Source organism: Gekko japonicus, unplaced genomic scaffold (assembly GCF_001447785.1).
Source record: "Gekko japonicus isolate JY-2015 unplaced genomic scaffold, Gekko_japonicus_V1.1 scaffold1320, whole genome shotgun sequence".
Classification (NCBI taxonomy): Eukaryota; Metazoa; Chordata; class Lepidosauria; order Squamata; family Gekkonidae; genus Gekko; species Gekko japonicus.
Window position 1 is genome coordinate 313,855 of NW_015170319.1, and position 20,156 is coordinate 334,010.

General features: G+C 42.1%; 1 protein-coding gene across 1 annotated transcript in view; it reads right to left on the reverse strand.

Annotated features, from left to right (window-relative positions):
* ADAMTS5 (ADAM metallopeptidase with thrombospondin type 1 motif 5) overlaps positions 1–20,156 on the reverse strand; it is a 97,368-nt gene that overhangs the window by 47,748 nt on the left and 29,464 nt on the right. The gene's annotated exons all lie outside the window — the stretch shown is intronic.

Consider the following 20,156-nt stretch of genomic DNA (forward strand, 5'->3'; position numbering starts at 1 on the left):
CCCAGGTTTATTTTTAAAATATATCAGCAAAACAGATGTACATATGAACATGCAGGACATATGAACAGTCACGGTTACAACTGAACAGGACTACAGTGTTGGCATTCTGCCAGTTACCCAAGAAGAAATTAAGTGAGTTATGGAACTGGATGTGCAGCCTCTATAACAGTAGTTGGTTTGTGACGGCATGAAATCGCTACACTTTTTCAGATCTAGTAATTGATTCCTCCTCCTCCTCCTTTTTCTTCTTCTTTTTGTAAAAAGGGATTTCTCTTTGAAAAAGGGTGGTGCTGTAGCAGGAGGATAGGAAGGTTTGGAAAGACACTGCCTGCCCTTGAGCATCTACAAATTGAAATTTCAAAGTGAAAATTCCTATTCCTGCCCCTCCTCTCTTCAGGTTTCTCTTTGATCAAAATGAAATTCATTAGAAATAAACTACGAATTCCTGAAAAATGGGGGGGGGGAGATTCTGGATTTCAGAGAGAAATTAGGTAACAGAGAATTAACAGAATTTTTGTTAACAATGCTACATTTCACACAACTGTTGAATTCATGATACTGTTTGAAAACCCAGTGCATGTTGGCTCACTGACTCCGGCCATGTCATGGTGATGTGTACCTACCTTATATAGAATTAAACTTCTTGAGTGTCACTACCAATTTTACTTTTCAAGCATTTGTGCTGTTGTACAAAAGTTTAGCCCTGAACAAGCAGTGATACACAAAACTGTCCCTCCCCAGAGGCTGTGCACAGAATTTTCAAATCTTTTTACAGCAGTTATCACATGCTTTATCACAGTTATCACATCACCCTGTTCACAGGCTCCCAGAAGCTACTGATGGAGCATCAGATCAACTGAATTAATATAATTGCATGTCTCAATTTACTGTAAAAATAATAAAAGGATGCCTTGTGTGTCTCTCCTAGGTGTGATCAGAAGAAAAATGCCAACTGTGTAGCCACCAATAGCAAGTATTGCGTTCAATGCTGGTCATTTAAATGATTCTTCCTATGGTACTGGCACAATGATGGGGCAAACTGAATGATCTGTACACTCCGATGACGTGATCCAACTATGACCTTGGGGGGGCACACATTACTTTTTCTAGTCACACTTTTTCGTGTACTTTGCCGCTAACTACACAAAAAAAAAATCACACAAGCAGAGTCCAGTGGCACCTTTAAGACTAACAAAGTTTTATTCAATGTATAAACTTTTGTGTGCAAGCACACTTCAGATGGGTAGAAGCATTCTTCAGATGAAAGAAGGGGAGGAGGAGGAGGAGATTGGATTTATACCCAGCCCTTCACTTGGACTCTCAGAGCAGCTTACAAACTCCTTTCCCTTCCCCTCCCCACAACAGACACCCTGTGAGGTAGGCAGGGAGCCGCGAGTGGAGGAGTGGGGAATCAAACCTGGTTTTCCCAGATTAGAGTTCACACACTTAACCACTACGCCAAACTGGCTCTCTTGTTGGTCTTAAAGGTGCCTCTGGGTTCAAAACTTTGTTCTACTGCTTCAGACCAACATGGCTACCCACCTGGATCTATGTAGCAAAACATCTATCAGAGTTACCTCATTTGGTGTTTGAGTTTGGTGAACAGGACTCAATTCGAGACTCAACTTGTGTGTAGGGCACAGAGATCAAAGATGGTATATTTGCCTGGCAATAATAATAGCCATAGTTTACAGCATGCCTTCTTTTCCTTATGTAATAACTTCCTTACCAGTGAGCCCCTTTAAGTACCCTACCCAGTTACAGTTGCTAAAGCAGCATATATTGAGAGTGCTATTGAGGTGCCCCAACCTGTTGGCTACCAAAGATTGTTTAAATGTAGTTCTGGAAACCTTTTTTTGCATGTCTTAATACATAGAATGTACTGGTAACATTTTTTAAAAAAACTATTTTCTCCGTATTTACATGTAAAGCACAGGATTAGTACAGTTCAGTATCTAGAAAGAAAATCCAAATTGGGTAGAAATGTTTTGGAGAAAAATTATAGGACTTGCAAATTATCTTTTATTCTGTATTCATGAGAATATTTATGTCCCTATGTAAACTGGATCAGTGGACAGAAGCAGTGACATAACTTGCTAAGAATGCCGTCCTGTTTACTCAAGAAAGCATGGCTCACATGAAGCATCTGTTTTTCAGTGCAGTCATGCCTTTTCCCTAGTTTTCCAGCTGGAAAAACCAAGGTAGAAGGAGGTCAAATTTCTTGTCCATGGTTACATGATGAGTCAGCAACTTGTATGTGAGCAGAGTTCAGGGTTTGATCCTCTTGACTTTTATGTACTACTCAAGAGATCATATATGCCGTAACTCATTTATTTGATCAGTGGAGTGCTTAATGTGCTTCTTGCAGGCTGCATGAAAGAATGCCTCTTTGTTAGGAGATGTACTCGTCTAATCATTTACACAGACACAGAGTATATGGCCTTCAGGATAATGATATGCAAAGTATGGTACCATCCTGCTTTCTCTGAAGTGAAGTTTGAAAAATTCAAGACCTTTTCTGAAAAATTAAAAATGAAGTGCACTGATAATAGGTGGTCAGATGGGTTTAGAACTTTTCCTCCTGCCTCCTCCTTCAGCCTCACCCTTGTATGTTTCCTGGAAGTAAGCCCAGCTGTGTTCAATGTGCTTACTCCTTGGTAAGTGTGTATTCATGGGACTGCTCTCTCTCTCTCTCTCTCTCTCTCTCAACCTTAGCAGGTTTCCCCACCCACATAACAGAGTGTCGTTATCCCTCTTCACAATTTACAATGAATGCATGTATAAACTGTGTACAGTGTACACTTCTGATTTTTCTGTATACATGCATTAACTAATTCTCAGGTTGCATTCAACACATGTATTGCTGAACAAACCCCTTATTTATCCAGGTCCCAGTCTCCAGTTTCATTTGTAAAGTGAACATCTGTTGGCTTTTCCTTTCAAACAGATATATGCACGTATATGCATGTTCAGCGTAATATGTGAACAGGGCCTCTTTAGCTAGTCCAAGCAATGAAAAAGAAGGCAGGGAAACCAGAAAGACAAGTCTCAGTTCCCTATGCATACTATGCAGACACAATCGTCCCCAAAGTGTCAGCTCTCCTTGTAATTCATCTTGGGGTAATGAGCATGGCAGAGTTTGTTATTATTAAGCTTCAAAGTAGTTCAGCAGCATCTCTAAAAACTAGTGTAATGTCACAAAAAAGAATGTCACCAAAAACTGAAGATTTTTTATTCCACTCATCTATGAAGCTGTTTGTACAGTTAGCAAATTTCCCCAGAGTCTAACATCAAGCTGTTTCAGCCCTACTTACTTTTGGTTAACAAATAAAGTCAAAGACTAGCTTCCATAGGAAGTTACTTTATACTGGGTCAGACTATTCATTCATCTATTCTGACTGGCAGTGGCTTCCACAACAACAGTTACTTTAACTGGAGATGGCTGGGATTGAGCCTAGGACCTTCTACACACAAACCACATATCCTGCTATTAAACTATGGCCCCACCCTGATCCATTTTCTATGTTCCTACTTTTAAAGAAATGTTTCCAAAGTGTTTCATGCCTGCTGCTTTCCTGAGGGCATGGATACTGGTATTTGGCATTCAGTATTTGGCGGCAGTTCATGATATTGAAACTCTGCTTTGGAAAACATACCTTCTCCTAATCTAATCTTTTACAGAGATATATACATACAAAGGTCAGCACAACTGCAGATAACCACAGCAAAATTCAGGTGGAGATGCTGTTGTGTCTGAGGAACTTCCCTGGTTGTCAACAGAATCTTCTGTTTTGATTTTCACATGCCCCAGTTCCCTTTAAGGAAATCACTTCACACGCTCCAGCAAAATTCTGGATTTTGTCAAAACACTTTAAAAAAACACTCAAGAAATTAAGCATTCAGAGAAGAGTTCCATTAGTCTTAATCAAGTAAGTTTACTGCTCTTCCTACAAGCCAACTGTGGAACAGCCCAGCTTTTGTTTAAAAAGGGACTATTTCAAGACATCGTCTGTACAAGCAGGCGGGACAATTATTGCCCTTCCCAGGTTATTAAAGCATTTCTAGGCGAGCCAGGGAATTTCTAGTCAAAATTTAAACCAGCATCAACCTTTCTTACTGCTCATGTTCCTGCTTCCAAGCAACAGTTGAAGTCATTGCCCTGTTGCTCACCCCTCACCAAGGATTAATGCTGAGTGCTCATCTTTTCACTTTACCACAGGCAGCATGTTTACGAGGGCTTAGCACAAATGCTTTGCTAGCACCAGGAGTTTAAATGGGGGGGGGGCTTTACAAAGAAGTAACAATGTGAATGCATTAAATATTTTCTTCCCACAGATGTCAGCAGAGCAGCTGTGAGTTAATTGTAGTCTCTAGTTTTTAGAAAAGCTGCAGATCCTGATTCAGACACCTGGATATTTGCCCAAACTTTATCTCTCCCAGGGGAAGGCTAAGATGAAAGCTAGACATCCTTCACTATTGTTTCTTTTGCCCACAGAGACTCCAAAAGATTTGCTCCTGTCTAGCCTGGGGCTTGCTCTTATCTAAGCTATCCTGACAAGCCTTCAGCTCAAAATGCTCCCTATTCAAAAGCTGCAGAAAAAAATGTGGGTTTTGTAACATTTTCAGAATGCAAAAAGGATTCCTTTTGCCCACATGATGGGTACACTGCTTTCTTCAAAGAACTGTCTGCTGTACAGAAAGTTGCTTTTGTGCACTCAAAGCAATGGATGTCAGTATCAGGTTAAACATTCCATACGTGACTCACTTGCAAAATGTGGCATGCCAAATGTTAATGCACCTGTTACCTAGAGAGCTGACTATAGTCTGTCTACAACGAGAAAGATCAAAATCTGTAGCAACAGAATCAGAAAAAAGTATTTGAGATCCTCTGGTTGCTGCTCTTAGTCTTCCTGCTCAGAACCAACTGGATGCCTTCTTTGGAAACCACACTGTTTGTGCCTAGATGTCTGTACTTGATTGCCCTTACCGTTGCTCCTGAGCTTCATGCAAAATCCAGCAAAGATTCACAGGATCATCTCCATGCTGACCAAACCTCAAATGCTCATGAGAGAAGAATCACACAGCATGATTTCCATGTCTTCCTCCTCCCACAGCAGCCCCAAGTGCCCTCTGGAATCCTGTTTTTCAAGAGAGGGGACCCCAGAAATGGGACTTCATGGAGGATGTGCGGCTGCCAGAGAAGGGGGAGGAGGGCATCATGCTCTGTGGGTGGAAATCCTTTGGCTCACTGAAACTGGATCCAAGCTGTAGTCTTATTTACCAATTCATTTTTAGGGTATCGGCTTGACAAAGTCTCCCAAGTATATAAAGGTTTTGATTAAGGGAACAGGCAATGGGAGTTTCCCTTTAATAGGCACTGTTATATCGAACTATATATATTTTGTATATGTCCTTAAAGCAATGCACAGATTTATGCCACCTGTGGATATTTCCGTCAGTAGCACTAGAGAAAAAATAGTAATCCTAAAATGTAAGTGGTAATGCCACTGAATCTGCCCTTGTGCATCCGTGTAAATATTGTTAATGCAAGATGGAAAGAAGAAAAGTGAATGTACTTTTCTGCCCATGTAGATTTTACACTCACATTAGATATGGGAAATCAAACAAACAAATACAACTAAACCAGTTTAAGAGCCAAGCTACACATTACATTTTTTTAATGAACTGTGTGAGGCAGAACTTGCTTTCCCTGCAATTACATAGCAGTGGTGGGGGAAGGAATTTTTAAGTCCCCAAGATCAGCATAATAGCACCTGGGGAGGAGGCATCCCTGTCTTTCTCACAGTACTGGAAACCCTACTCAAAGAGGACCCCTCCTCCCTTTTTCACAAGCAGAAACCTGGATGTGTCCTACCAATTTCCTTTATATTTTAATATATAAAACTATGCCTATTCACCATATAAAAGAAAAAATGCTGGAAGTTTCATAAATTGAACTCCGTCATCTCTTTAAGCCGAAGTCACACTGCTAAAATTTGCTCCCTGTTGGTACCGGTACTTTTTGGGTCCTCCTTACATAGAAGGCTTAGAATAAGGCATACTACAATTCTGTATCAGTAAATCAGTCAATCCTAAAAGAAATCAACCCTGACTGTTCCCTGGAAGGCCAGATAATGAAACTGAAGCTCAAATACTTTGGCCACCAAATGAGAAGGGAGCACTCACTGGAGAAGACCCTGATGCTGGGAAAGACTGAAGGTCAAAGAAGACGGGGACGGCAAAGGATGAGATGGTTAGACAGTGTCATCGATCCAACGAACATGAAATTGAGCCAACTTCAGAGGACAGCAGAAGACAGGAGGGCCTGGTGGGAGCTGGTCCATGGGATCGCGAAGAGTCGGACTTGACTGTGCGACTGAACAACAACAACAATTCTGTGCAGTTACTCCAGTGTAAGTCCACTGAAGTCAAAGAACTTAGACTAGTGTAACTGCATAGAATATCACTGCTAGTTACCTAGAAAGAAACCGATGCTGGCAATCAAATGATACACTTTTCCAAAAATAAACTTTAATAAAAGGGGAGGAGACAGGCTAGGAATGCACAGAAATTGGGGGGAAACCCCACTGCTTACATGCCCAGATGACTAAGGAGCTACCCATCTTTCTGATGCCAGCTTGTTCTCTATGTTCTTGAAATCATATGATACATTTCGATCTGGAAAAATTACTACCTTCTAGTTTCACAGACACAACTATTAAAATGACTAGAATTCCAATTTTCCCCATAATCTTATTCTAAAACATCTTTAAAAGGCCATCCTTTTACTATTCCACTTGTAACTAAATAAGACAGTGGTTAAAAGATGCTAACACATAATTAACTTGCATTACATATTCTTAATATGTCAACCATTTTAAAAGTTCATGAATCACTCAATGGCATGTTTACATTATTAAATAATGCAGGTACAGTAAATATCCACAAAAAGAGGAACATTAACCCACACTGCAGTCACAAGGAAAAGATGGGCTAGGCTGGATCCACTCACTACAGGGTAATGTTCACCACAGTGCTACAACAATTATTCACAAGTAGACTGTCTTGTTCCCATGGGATAAATCCAGTTGCAAATGAGTGCTGTAGCCTAACAGTAATTCAGTACCCAGTAACATAAGGCTGTGACCTTAGTCTTCTGAGCGTGGTTCAATGTGAGCACCTCAACCCCCATCTTCTCTGATGATTCCCAGGTTGCTTTTTCCTGACCACTGATATCACCCTTGATCACATAATGGTCTCTGAAGCAATGTTCCCTCTACCTCACATCAATGCTGGCCTAGTCAATGTTAAGCAGTATATGCCAAGTATCAAATACCTTAGACACCATTATCTAAGGCAAATGGAGAGAGAAATAACTGCAATGACATGAAAGAGGTGAGGAAGTTGGTAAACAAACAGAAGTTCCTTTCTTACAGCCCAGTAAATATAAAGATGCTGTCTAAAAATAAAATACCAGAAAGCATTTTGTTAAGCCACATTACTTACAACCGTAGTATGTGAGTGTGATTGCATCCAGGGAATTTGGAAATGTTTAAGACAGAGGAAACTTTCAGCTTGCTAAAAGAAACCATGAGATTATTCCCTCTTTCATTTCTGTAGGAGAAATTATTTCTATGAAGTTGGAAGAAGAAATGTTTAACTTGAGATTGGCCCTGTAAATCTGTCTTCACATGAAGCTTCCTTGATGTGAGTTCAATGTGATTAAAGACTGAAGAAAAATTAGCTGAATGACCAAAGCATTGGACTCTGAAGTCTTTGGTTTTCTGCTTTAATCTAGAAAATATCATTGTCTCGTACAAATAAGGGGTTCACTGAAAACTGAATTAAAGATCATAAATATCAATGTTTTAAAAGTCAGATATTTGGATTGTAATAGATTAAGAGAAATGTGTACTATTTGCTTTAGTGTATCGTGGCACCTGTTCCTTACTCTCGAACATTCCCACTGAATTTAATGATGATTGGTTTACAAGAAGTGTTCTAATGTAAAGTTTCCCAAATTCATTCTATACAGATCTTCTGACTTTTCAAATATAACTAAAACAAAAAAAGTAAAAGCAAACCCCTATATTAGTGCCTTCTGATCAATGAAAAAAGTACTACAATGGGGAAAGAACTAAATAATTTTATTTTTTTAACTGTAGGAATCAGAGAAACTTCCGCCCTCCACTTGCTTTGTCCATCACTAGCCACCTGGCTGCTAGAAGAAAAAAAGCCTTGGGACAATGGGGGAGAGACGGGTGTCATCCAATGTCATGCCGGAAGTAATGTCATCATGTCACTGGCAAGGGTCCCCTGGCTAAGTTTCCTGCTGGTTGCCAGCCTTGGGCAAACCAAGTGCTAATGCAAGTTTCCCCCCACTAATTAATATGCATATGTTTTGAAGATATTTTCAGCAGGCATCATATGGTCACAGTGATAGCAGTAACACATCTAAACCTCCATGCAACATGTTCTTCAATTTCAAGTGCAGGTACACAAAGCCTATATGTACCTCTACCAACCCTTAAATACTTCCTGTAAGGGACTTTGACCACTGTTCTTCTTCCTCCAGTTTATCCTCAATATAACCTAATGAATACATTAAGTTAAACGAGACTGACTGGCTCACAACTGCACCCTTCATGGCTTCGTGAGTGTTTGTAACCAAGTCCTTCTAGCCCTGTCATGACACTGTAACTACATCAACTCAAGAGGGCATGCATATTCTTCCACATACCCACAGACATGCAAACATATGCCTCCTCTGCCATTACTCCACTCAGCTTACACCCTGGTTCATACATTCTGTCAGAGAAGGTGTCAGAATGCCTCCACTTTAACTGTCTAGGGCACACAGAACATAACATAAGAACATAAGAGATGCCAATGTAGGATCAGGCCAAAGGCCCATCCAGTCCAACACTCTGTATCACACAGTGGCCAGAAATACCAGTGCCATCAGGAGGCCCACCAGTGGGGACAGGAGATACCTAATGGAATTCTGAGCAAGTTCCACCATTCTCATTCCACTGAGATCAATGCCGCTCTACTTAGGATGGCACTGAGAAAGCCTGTTAACTGTTACTCCTCCCTCACATTGCTTCATGTTTGTTCTGCAGCCTGAAGGAGATATGGTTTCATTTAAAAGAACACAACAGGGTTCAAGCAGTGGGTGGCCTTAAACATCATGAAAGAGAGTATGTGTGGAACCGTTTGTTCCCATCTGGTCTCTGATGAAGCCAAGCTCTCTCTGAGCCACTGCAGTTCTAGAGCATTTCATTTGCTTCTTCACTAGTATCTTCTCTACTTCTCCCATGTGTGTGTACAGAGAAAAGCTGACCACATGCAAAACAGCTGCAGGGCATTGTTTTCCCCTACTGCTAGCTAGTTTTGAGGAAGCTGCTTTCTTCTCTCTCTGTCCTGTCCTGGTATGACTGCTCTACTCTTCCATTGTATCTTTCTGCAGCATGCTGGATTGCCAGGGTTTGTTTTTTCTCCCTTTCACCAACCTACATGGTTCATAGCTATGGATGTGACTGAATTAACTTCTGTAATAGCAGCATGGCTCTAAGCCAGGAAGAAGAAAAGGAAAAATACATGTATACTATCCAAGAATTAAGTCCATGGCAAGCTGTTTAAGTAGTAACAGTTTTGGGTCCACTATAGTGACTGTCTGAATATGAGAACGCCTTATACTCAGTCAGACTATTGGCCCATATAGGTCAGTATTATCTGTGCTGACTAGCAGCAGCTTTCCAGGGCTTCAGGCTTCCACCAACACCTTCTACTATCTGTATTTCAAGTCCATTTAGTTTTACTAGAGCTGCGGTGGCTCAAGTGGTTAAGACGCTGAACTGCAGGCTGTGGAAGGTCAGTAGTTCAGCAGTTTGAGACCCGGGTGCCACAAGACGGGGTGAGCTCCTGTCTCTAGTTCCAGCTCCTGCCAACCTAGCAGTTCGAAAGCAAGAAATTGCAAGTAGATAAATAGGTACCACTTCGGTGGGAAGGTAACAGCGTTCCGTGTGCCTTGGTGTTTAGTCATGCCGGCCACATGACCTTGGAAACGTCTTCGGACAGCGCTGGCTCTTTGGCTTTGAAATGGAGATGAGCACCGCAACCCTAGAGTCGGATTCGACTGGCTTTCGAGCAAGGGAACCTTTACCTTTTTAACTAGATTGTAGGCATTGATGGAAGCTGTAGTTTTCTCAGCCATCCAGTTCAATGTGGGAGCCCATAAAAATTACAATTCATGTCAACCACAGTAGAAAGTCATAGTGATAAAGACTGACAAGTAATTTTCAGGAATGATAGGTCCCGGTAACATCCTGTTCTCTGTAGAGCAGTCATACCACACCCTGTAACTGGTTACTCTCCCATTCTTTAGAGAGGCAAGGTCTGTGACATGGGAGGAAGGAACTAGCAGGAAGGAGGAAACTGACAAGGAGGAAGGTAGGCACATGGGTATGTGCATGTATGCATTTTGTGAGCATCTAGCTAAAAGCTAAAAAAAAAAATCAAACATTTTCTATAATTCATCAGGAATACTAGCAAAAATACAAGTTTTGGATCAAGCATGGGAGTGGGGGTTGTCTATCAGTGCTTCAGATATGAATGTTTTCTGAATGTGTCTCTTGACAATGACACTGATGCAAAAATATTAATACTTAAGCAGATCCTGTTACCATATAAAGCCTTAAGATGTATGCCAAAACAGACTTTGTGAATTTGCTTACATTTCTATCATTTACATAAGATTTCAGTATTCTGGAGATTTCTTTGTAGAATGTTTTTGTATGTGCTGGAGCAGGTGGACATGGTTTATGAGCCACTTGGAATATTATGCTATGAAAACTCAATTTAATACTTTTCAACATTTTAACAAGAACTGCACTAAAATTCAACGTTTGGTTTGGATTATGACCTTTCAGGGAAGAGAAACTTACATTTAAATGTCTAAACAAAACCTATGCTGGTATCAATTCTAATTTAGCAATGTGAAGACAAAATTTGTGAAATACATCCAAAATCAAAAATGAAGACAAACTGTGAAATACATAGGCTGGGATCCCATGGAAGATCTCTGCTAACAGAAGGGAGCTCTGTCAGCAGAGCAGGACTCCCTTGTCTCCCCCACCCCGAGCAAAATACTCCCTGAAATGCTCAATGGAGGACAGTGGAAATCCAGGAATAGCATGAAGGGGGAGTCTGCACCAGACGGGGGGAATTAGTGAAAATCAGCCCTTCTACCGCCATTATCAAATATTTTCCACTAGATCCTGTGTTCCTTCTAAACTGAGTTAGTGTGTGCTAGCTCACAGTTTTTTAGCCTCTGGCTCACACATTTTTATCTTAGCTCAGGAAGGATGGCTTCAGAGCAAACTAATTTATACAGTAGCCAAATCGCTCGCTCACAACTCTAATGCCAGTAGCTCACAAAGTAGAATTTTTGCTCACGAGACTCCATAGTTTAGAGGGAGCATTGGATCTGATCCATATTTCACCTGACGAAGATATATTCAGGTGGGTAGCCGTGTTGGTCTGAAGCAGCAGTACAAAGTTTGAGTCCAGTGGCACCTTTAAGACTGTAGAAGTCACAGCAGATGCTTGCACTTGAATTCAAACTTCTCAGTCTTCATTTACCATTCCAACCATTGGATCATCCTATATCTTCATTTGTTGTCCTTTTGCAGCAAGTGACGACTGCAAGCATATCCTTATTCTTTCTTTTTTTGGGGAACATTTTTTATTACTTTTTAGCTTTACACACTACAGGGTATAGGGAAAAGGAATAAACTAAACTAAAATACAGAGTAAGCAGGGATTTAAAAAGTTCTAAATTCAGTTATCTAATGTTTCCTCATTATTTAGCTTTTACATAATTGGAGATTAAAGTTTAGTATTTCTATCTTAAGCAGTACAAACAAAGTTAACTGTAGTGTGTGCCTCTGAGTAAATAGACAAAGAAGAGAAAGAACAGACTTTCAGGATTGGGTTATTTAGCTGATTTTTTCCTTCCACGTTTGTTCTTATCAAAGGGCAGCTTGACCTTAAACGATTTAGGAGCCGCGGCTCCTAATTCTGATTCAGAGTCAAAATCTTCCTCAGAGGATCTACTTGGAGAGCTATCACTGCTTCTGGAACCATGTTCTTTTGTGACGATATTGTCCTGTACTTTTCCTTCTTTTTCTTTCACTGGGCTTGGCTTTGATGCTGTTCCAAAAATGCTTTTGCTTTAAGGACAGAGTAAATCTTTTCTTTTTTCTCTTTGAAGTTGAAGATAAGTCCTTCCGGGATTATCCATATGTAGGAAGTGGAATTTTTCTGTAGAAATAAAGTCCACTTTTTGTATTGTTTCCTCCACTTTCTCACCTCAAATAGAACATCTTTTAAAACTTTCACTTCTTCTCCTTGGATTTTTATTCCATTAATTACCTTCAGTATCATATCTCCCTCCCCTAGAAGAAGCAGAAGAATGGTGGCTCCAGAGAGAAAATAGCGGCACCGGTAACAACAATGGTGGCGAAACAGCGGCAGAAGCAGCGGCAAAGGGACGGCCCCCCGGAACAACGACTGGTCGGAGGTCAGCAGCGGCGCAGCGTCATTGGAGAGATTGGAGCCAGAAGGACGTAACCCCCATTGCCTGCGTGAAGCAAGCCCGACGAGCCAGCAGGAGCCGCTGTGGAAGCCAGCTAACTGAAGTCCCCCCTCTAAGAAAGAACTGCGTGAAGAGGCATGTAACCGCCCGGAAAAAAAGACGGAAGGAGAAGCAAGAACATCTGCAGAAAAAGCCTTCGGAGGATATCTGGTAGGGTTCCCATCCCCCTGAATTTGTGGCCATAGGATTCTAGAAAGTGTGTACACACACGATACTCTGTAAGCTGCCCAGAGCCCTTCGGGGGTGGGTGGGGTAAAAATCCCATTTAATCATCATCATCATCATCATCAGCATCATCACCATCACCACCATCATCATCACCATCACCATCATCACCATCACCATCATCACCATCATCACCATCATCACCATCATCCCCACCATCATCACCACCATCACCACCACCACCACCACCACCACCACCACCATCACCACCACCATCACCACCACCATCACCACCACCATCACCACCACCATCATCTCTTGTTGACCTTTTAGATAATTTCACAAATACTTCACCAGGCAGTTTATTTTTCTTGATCAATTCTTGATAGGTATACCATATCCAGGTCACTTTGTAAAAGTTTCGCTTTACAGCCTGCCAAGGAAGCTAGGGCTTTGCTTAAAATCTCTTTCAGGTTCTCATCTTTTTGTTCTGGAACACCTTGAAATCTCAGGACATATGCTGACCATTCCAGCTGAAGTTGTAATATCTGTTGTTTCTTGGAGGTCCTCTCTTTTTCCACTGCCTCCATTCTCTGGTTCAGTACATTTGTCTTCTCATCAACCTTCTTCAGCTTTTTAGTTGTCTTCTCTGTTCTTGCACTGATTTCTTTCAGTTCTTTTTGTAGAGCTTCAAAGTTATTGTTCAAGTTAATCATCTGATCCAGTGGAAGGCACAATGCTGCAGTAATAATCTTGGAGATATCTGTGGTTACTTCCAGTCTGGAAGCCAGAGACGATGAGCTAGAAGTTCCTGAAGAAGGTTTCACTTTGGCCACCATTTTCTCACCCCAATGAGACATTGTTTACATTAAAGGTAAAAGTTTTTTACTGCTTCTGAAAGTCTTTTAAAGTACATGATTTCTACTAGTCTGCACACTGGTCAGTTAAGTTAACGTTCTCCCATCAAAGCCACTGTTTTGCCCCTCACTTTCTTTTTCGGCTGCTCTTTCCGGGGTAGGGTAGTTTCCCCCCCTTCGCTGTCTTTGGGGCTACACTGCGGCTTTGTGGGTTGCATCTGTGCGCTTATGCAAATTGCCATATAGTCACTCATGCTCTGCTCCTCGGCTTGTGCCCAAAAGCGGGAAATTCTCTTAATGCCAGATCTCCTGTTTGCTCGTTCCGGTATGCTTCTTTAATCCCATGGCTGGTCTCACACCAGTGGGATCTATTGGGGCAAAGGAAAGCCTTGATCCCTCGGCCGTCGCCTCAGGAGAGGCTTCTCTCATGCCCCAGGCTACGAGCCCCCTCCGAGGGCTCTGGGCCCCCCTGGAATGGTCCGGGGCCCCTCCCGTCTTGTGCAATTGCAGGCCGCTCTCATCGGAGCTACGATGGAGCGCACCCACCAGCAAGACGTCAAAGCCAGAAGTCCAAGCATATCCTTATTCTATGGCATGTACCACACAGAACATGAAATAGAGCTGACGTCTCTATCCCAATTCACAAGGGACTCCAAATAGTGGTGTGATGTAGGTTGGCTCTGATCCCTGCCAGAACCTCCCAGTCACAATTACAGCCCTCTGGGTTTGGTAGTACTTAAGGGGCCACAGATATTGCAACTTCTTTCCTACTGTGGGGTCTTCCACACAGGTTATCTGGCCCAAGTGCAATGCTTCTGGCGATGCATTCATGCACTCTGGTGCATTGTGGTACATTTGTCTATATCTAGGTTTCCCTGGCTTTTTAGAATCTCAAACTTCAGTTTGGTGTAGTGGTTAGGAGTACAGACTCTAATCTGGAAGAACTGGTTTGATTCCCCACTCCTCCACATGCAGCTACTGGTGTGACCTTGGGTCAGTTACAAGTTCTTTCAGAGCTGTTCTCTCACAAGCAGTTCTCGAAAGATCTCTCTCAAGCCCACCTACCTCACACGGTGTCTGCTGTGAGGAGGGGAAGGGAAAGGAGATTGCAAGCTGCTCTGAAACTCCTTCAGGTAGTGAAGGGCAGGGTATAAATCCAATCCCCTCCTCCTCCCAGTCTTTCCTCAACTTGCTTTGCTCCAAAGTGTAGGGAAATGTACTAAAGCCTGGATGGCTGCTGTGTAATTGGGTAAATTTGGATATTCTGACCCACATGACAGGCATTTTCCCTCACCCTGTCCCAGCGGCAACCATTTCCTCCCCCACCCCAGTGGTTTATTTTTATATCAACACTAGAATATTGTTATATCAAGATACCATTGTAACAACAGGTATAGCAGGCTTTTTTGAATTCTCAGCTTTTAGTCTTTTTTAAAGTAAGTCTCTTTCACCTTCCCTTATGGAGATATAAGGGGGAAAGGCATATCTTTGCAAGAGGAGGGAGTAGAGACTTTCCCTCCACACAAAATAACCCCAAAATTCAGATACTATGTACATCTGGAACTGGAAGCCCCTTGTCCATCTTCGAGTCCAGTCTTGGATCATTTCAACCGGCTTTCTCAGGAGGAAGTCGACATGATCCTGGTAGGTGTGAGGCCTACCACCTGCCCCCTTGACCCATGTCCATCCTGGCTGATTAAAGCCTGTGGGGATTTGGGTCCCCCTGGGAGAAATTATCAAGTTGTCCCTTTCTTCTGGGACATTCCTAGTAGGATTGAAGGAGGTGGTGGTATGTCCGCTCCTTAAAAAACCATAATTAGACCCTGCGGTCTTAGCCAACAGTCTCAAATCTACTGTTTCTGGGTAAGGTAGTTGAGAGGGTGGTGGCAGAGCAGCTTCAGGTTTTCTTGGATGACCCTTCCATTCTTGATCCATTCCAGTCTGGTTTCCGCCTTGGCCATGGCATGGAGATCACCCTCACAGATGACCTCCAGAGACACCTGGATCAAGGCAGGTTGGTGCTGCTGTTGTTATTAGATCTAACAGCAGCGTACCACATGGTCGATTATGTTCTTATGACCCACCGACTTGCTGACATAGGAGTTCAGGGGACAGCCATACAATGGTTTTCCTCCTTTCTCCATGGTCAGACCAGAGAGTGGTGCTAGGTGAGAGGGTTCACTGCCACAAAAGGTGGCGACTACAAGCATGGATGGTTTCAAGAGGGAATTGGATAAACATATGGAGCAGAGGTTCATCAGTGGCTATTAGCCACAAGGTATAGATAGGAACTCTCGGTCTGGGGAAAGTGATGCTCTGTATTCTTGATGTTTGGGGGGGGAACATGGGAGGACTTCTGGTGTCCTGGCCCCACTGGTGGACCTCCTGATGGCACCTGGAATTTTGGCCACTGTGTGACAGAGTGTTGGACTGGATGGGCCATTGGTCTGATCCAACATTGGCTTCTCTTATGTTCTTAATGTGGAGTGCCGCAGGGGGTGATCCTCCTGCCAGTGCTGTTTAAGATCTACATGCATCTCCTCACCCAGTTGGTCTAGGGGTTTGGGATGGGTTGCCACCAGTACACCGGTGACACCCAGCTCTATCTGCTGTTGGACAGCAGCCCAGACTCTGCCCCAGAGAGCTTGGATAGTGCTTTAGAGGCCGAGGCTGGATAGTTGCAACAGAGTTGGTTGAAGATAAATCCAATGAAGATGGAGGTCCTGTACCTGAGCCGGGGGGGGGGGTGGAGTGGATTCAGAAATCAGGCTCTCTATCCTGGACAGGGCACCATTTGTGCCGGCCCAGAAGGTGAGGAGCCTAGGGGTGACCTTGGATGCCTCACTTTCTATGGAAGCCCAGATTGCCACAGTTGCCAGGACTGCCTTTTATCATCTTCGGCAGATCAGGCAGGTGGTTCCCTACCTTTCCCCCTGAGACCTGGCTACAGTAACCCATGTAGTGGTCACTTCCAGGCTTGACCAGTGTAACGTGCTCTATGTAGGCTTACCCTTGAGGCTGATCTGGAAACTCCAGCTGGTACAAAATATGGTGGCACGCCTGCTGACTGTGACACCTGTGCGGGTGTGCATTCAGCCAGTGCTCCACTAATTGCACTGGCTACCAATTGAGTACCAGATCCGCTTCAAGGTGTTGGTACTAACCTTTAAAACCTTATGCAGCCTGGGACCAATATATCTAAGGGACGGCCTCTCCTCACACTGCGGATAACCATCTGCTGGTTGTCCCTGGCCTGAAAGACATTTGCCTAGCCTCAACCAGGGCCAGGGCTTTTTTGGTCCTGGCCTGCTGGAACATGCTCCCAACTGAGATCAGGGCCCTGCAGGACCTTAGTTTCACATGGCCTTCAAAAGGAGCTGTTCTGCCAGACCTTTGATTGAGGCAGTGGGCATCTACCAGCTGGCCTCCCTGTTGCTGTTGCAGTAGGCTACTATTAACCTTTATGGTTCCAGCCCATTCATTCTTGGCTGTAGGAACTGAAATTTGCTGCACTGCCCACTTTACCTGTTTTAAACTGGTTTTATTGTATTAATTTAACATTTGGTACCTATTTACTGAATCATTTTTAGATTGCTTTGGAATTTATTGTTGTGACTCACCTTGAACCTGCTTGCGGGAAGGGTGGGGTATAAATCAAAATAATAAATAAATAAATAAATCTATTGCTACAATGCTGTACTGATAAAAATATCCTAGTGACACTTTTTAAAAATGAAAAGCCTGAGTGGCCCAGGTAGAGAGGGTGGCCACTTCTGGGGGATTAGGGCATGTAAACCTGCCATGTGGAGGCTCTAGTTCTACTGTGCTCTATCTGCAGGCACACTAGCAATGGGGAAACCACAAAATCCTGTTCCTGCATAGAAGACACCTGTTCTCTTACTGACTTGGCAACCTCAGCAATACTGGGAAACTGGACGTGGGCAGCAAATTCAGGCCAAATGCATCAGCACTGACATGGATCTTCTTTTCCTGATGCCAAATTTGCTCAGCCAAAAAAAAAAATCTTTTACAGTGCCAGAACTTAGAACTGGATTATGGGAATTCAAGTGAACATATGCTGAGTGCTGGTCCCTCAACAGTTAGCTAAGTCACAAACATCTGACACTGGGGCAGATTTTCCAAGTAAGAGTTTTATTATGCTGTTCAATTTAGAACTTTAGTGGTTGGTATTGTAGTAACATTATGGTCCTTGTACCTGAATCTAGGTTGCAGCAGTGCCAGCTCACAGGATTGGAGCATTAGCTATACTTCATCAGTTTCAAATTGTTTGCTTCATGAACCTGGGAGTCTCAACAATATATTATTATCACATTTACAGATATTTCTTGCCAAGAATGTCCAATTTGCTTATGATTCATGCTGCTAGCACAGTACTGCTAAAAGGAAAACCATACTTTCAAATTTTGCGAGTTTCTTTATGTTCCCTTGAAGGATATTAAGCACAACGCTCTTGCACCCTACCTGCTAGCTGTTTGAAGACTGAACTGGTTGAATGATACTCCCAAAGCAAACTTTACTTTGGTTTGGCATGAGGTACAAGGCAAATCAGAAGTTGGCACTCTCTGAAAGTTCCTTTAGCCTTGTTATTTCCTTCCAAGAATGTAAAGGGGGGGGACACCCTGTTTTCCATTTTTAAAATTGCTGTACATTCTGAATAGCTAATGTCCCTCATGGAAAAGAGATCTTTAGTGACCATGACTATGTTGACTATGCAAGCCAAATGAAGATATAAAATGCAGAGCCTACTTTGTTGGTCAACCGGGAGCCTCATTATGGCTTTTGTCATACACAAGAAACTCTAGATTCTGTCTTAAAGAATATTTATCTGAGAAACTCATGGTGAAACAAGGGCTGATTTTGGAACATTCATCTCTTCCCACTTCCTCCTGTGCTGAACATCTCAAGGAAGTTGGGTCTGTAATTTAAATTTATACTCAGCTAGACCCAGAATGGATCATCATCTTCATGGATACAATTTTTGAAGTTTGAGATCCTAAAATTTAGAAACAAAACAAGAAAGATGGCTGAAGGATTCTTAATAGATTTTATGTAATTGTAAATTCCTAAGAGACCGAATTAAATAAATCTCTGAAAATACAAAATATGTTACATTTCCTAAAATACAAAAATAAAAAGCTGAAATGTGAAGCAGCAAGTTAAAAATTGCCAAACAAAATTACTTTTTTACAGGACATATAAACAACCACTGGATTCACTGCCCTGTATCTTACCACAGCACTAAGCAAAGTTTAAAGTCTTCCTCCAACCAATGGAAGAGCCATTTAATTTGGAGGAAGGATCCTTAGGCAGGAGGAATTTTATCCACATGAAGGTAGCATACTTTCCATTGCCACAGAACTAGCATAAGTTGCATTTCAAAAACAACTACATGAATACAAGGAAGATCAGTCTAGCAGTGTCAGCTGGGCCACTGCAAGAGGAAGTCAAGAAACAGACAGAATAAAAATGGTGAAAATCTAGGTAAGAGGAGAGAAATCTTGGAGAATATTCTCAATGATTCTACTCTTGCAGTAATAGAAAGACTCTGGCCCTACCTCTTGAAATATGTGCATGCCATGACAGATTCCCCAAAAGGAAGAAGATATGAGCCATATTTCTCATCTTTTGCTCTACAGGGGTACTAACCAATGTTCTGTGAAGGCTCAGAATGCATATGTGGGCCTTCATAGAGACCAGGAAGATTTTTAATTGTTTTCTTATTTGGTGTGATACAGCCATAGCATTGGGATCATGAAAACTGCTCAGGCACACCTATGCAAGCTTTCTGCCACATATAATACAACATGTTTGTTCTAATATCAGAACAGTTCCACATGATTCATGACATTAGAAGTGTTCAACATTACCTAAGCCTGTTTTTTAAATTCCTGCAAAAGCAGATAAGGGTAGTAACCACAATGACCATTAAACTAAGTGACTATATCCAAAAAGACATCTACCCAAAAAGCTGTGTTTTCAACATGGTACTCACAATCTATTTGTATGGGAATAACATTGCTAATGTCATGTCATAATAAATTTATGGAAGAGTATAATTTAGGTAATTTGTACCACTTTAAAGGAAACTCAAATTATTCCTTGGCATGAAAATACTTCCTCCTATGTCAAAATGGATACTTCTTTTACTTTAATAAAAGAAAATCTGCATTTGCTTGTAGAAGTTGATACACAGCCTTTTTGTAACAAAATAGTAACATATTGCTGATGACTGCTCTTATTAGGTTTCTTTTGCAATTATCTGAACCCCACTGTTATGTACATCTACCTTTTGCCGATTGTTAAATAATTCTTTTCACCAGAATTTCTGATTACCCAGTTGTTTTGGATATGTTCTTTCCCATGCAGAGGGATATAAATGCAATAGACATATATATACTTCTGTACAGTAAACTGCTAAACCCTGCAGTTATTTTTAAACCTTCATAGATGGCAAG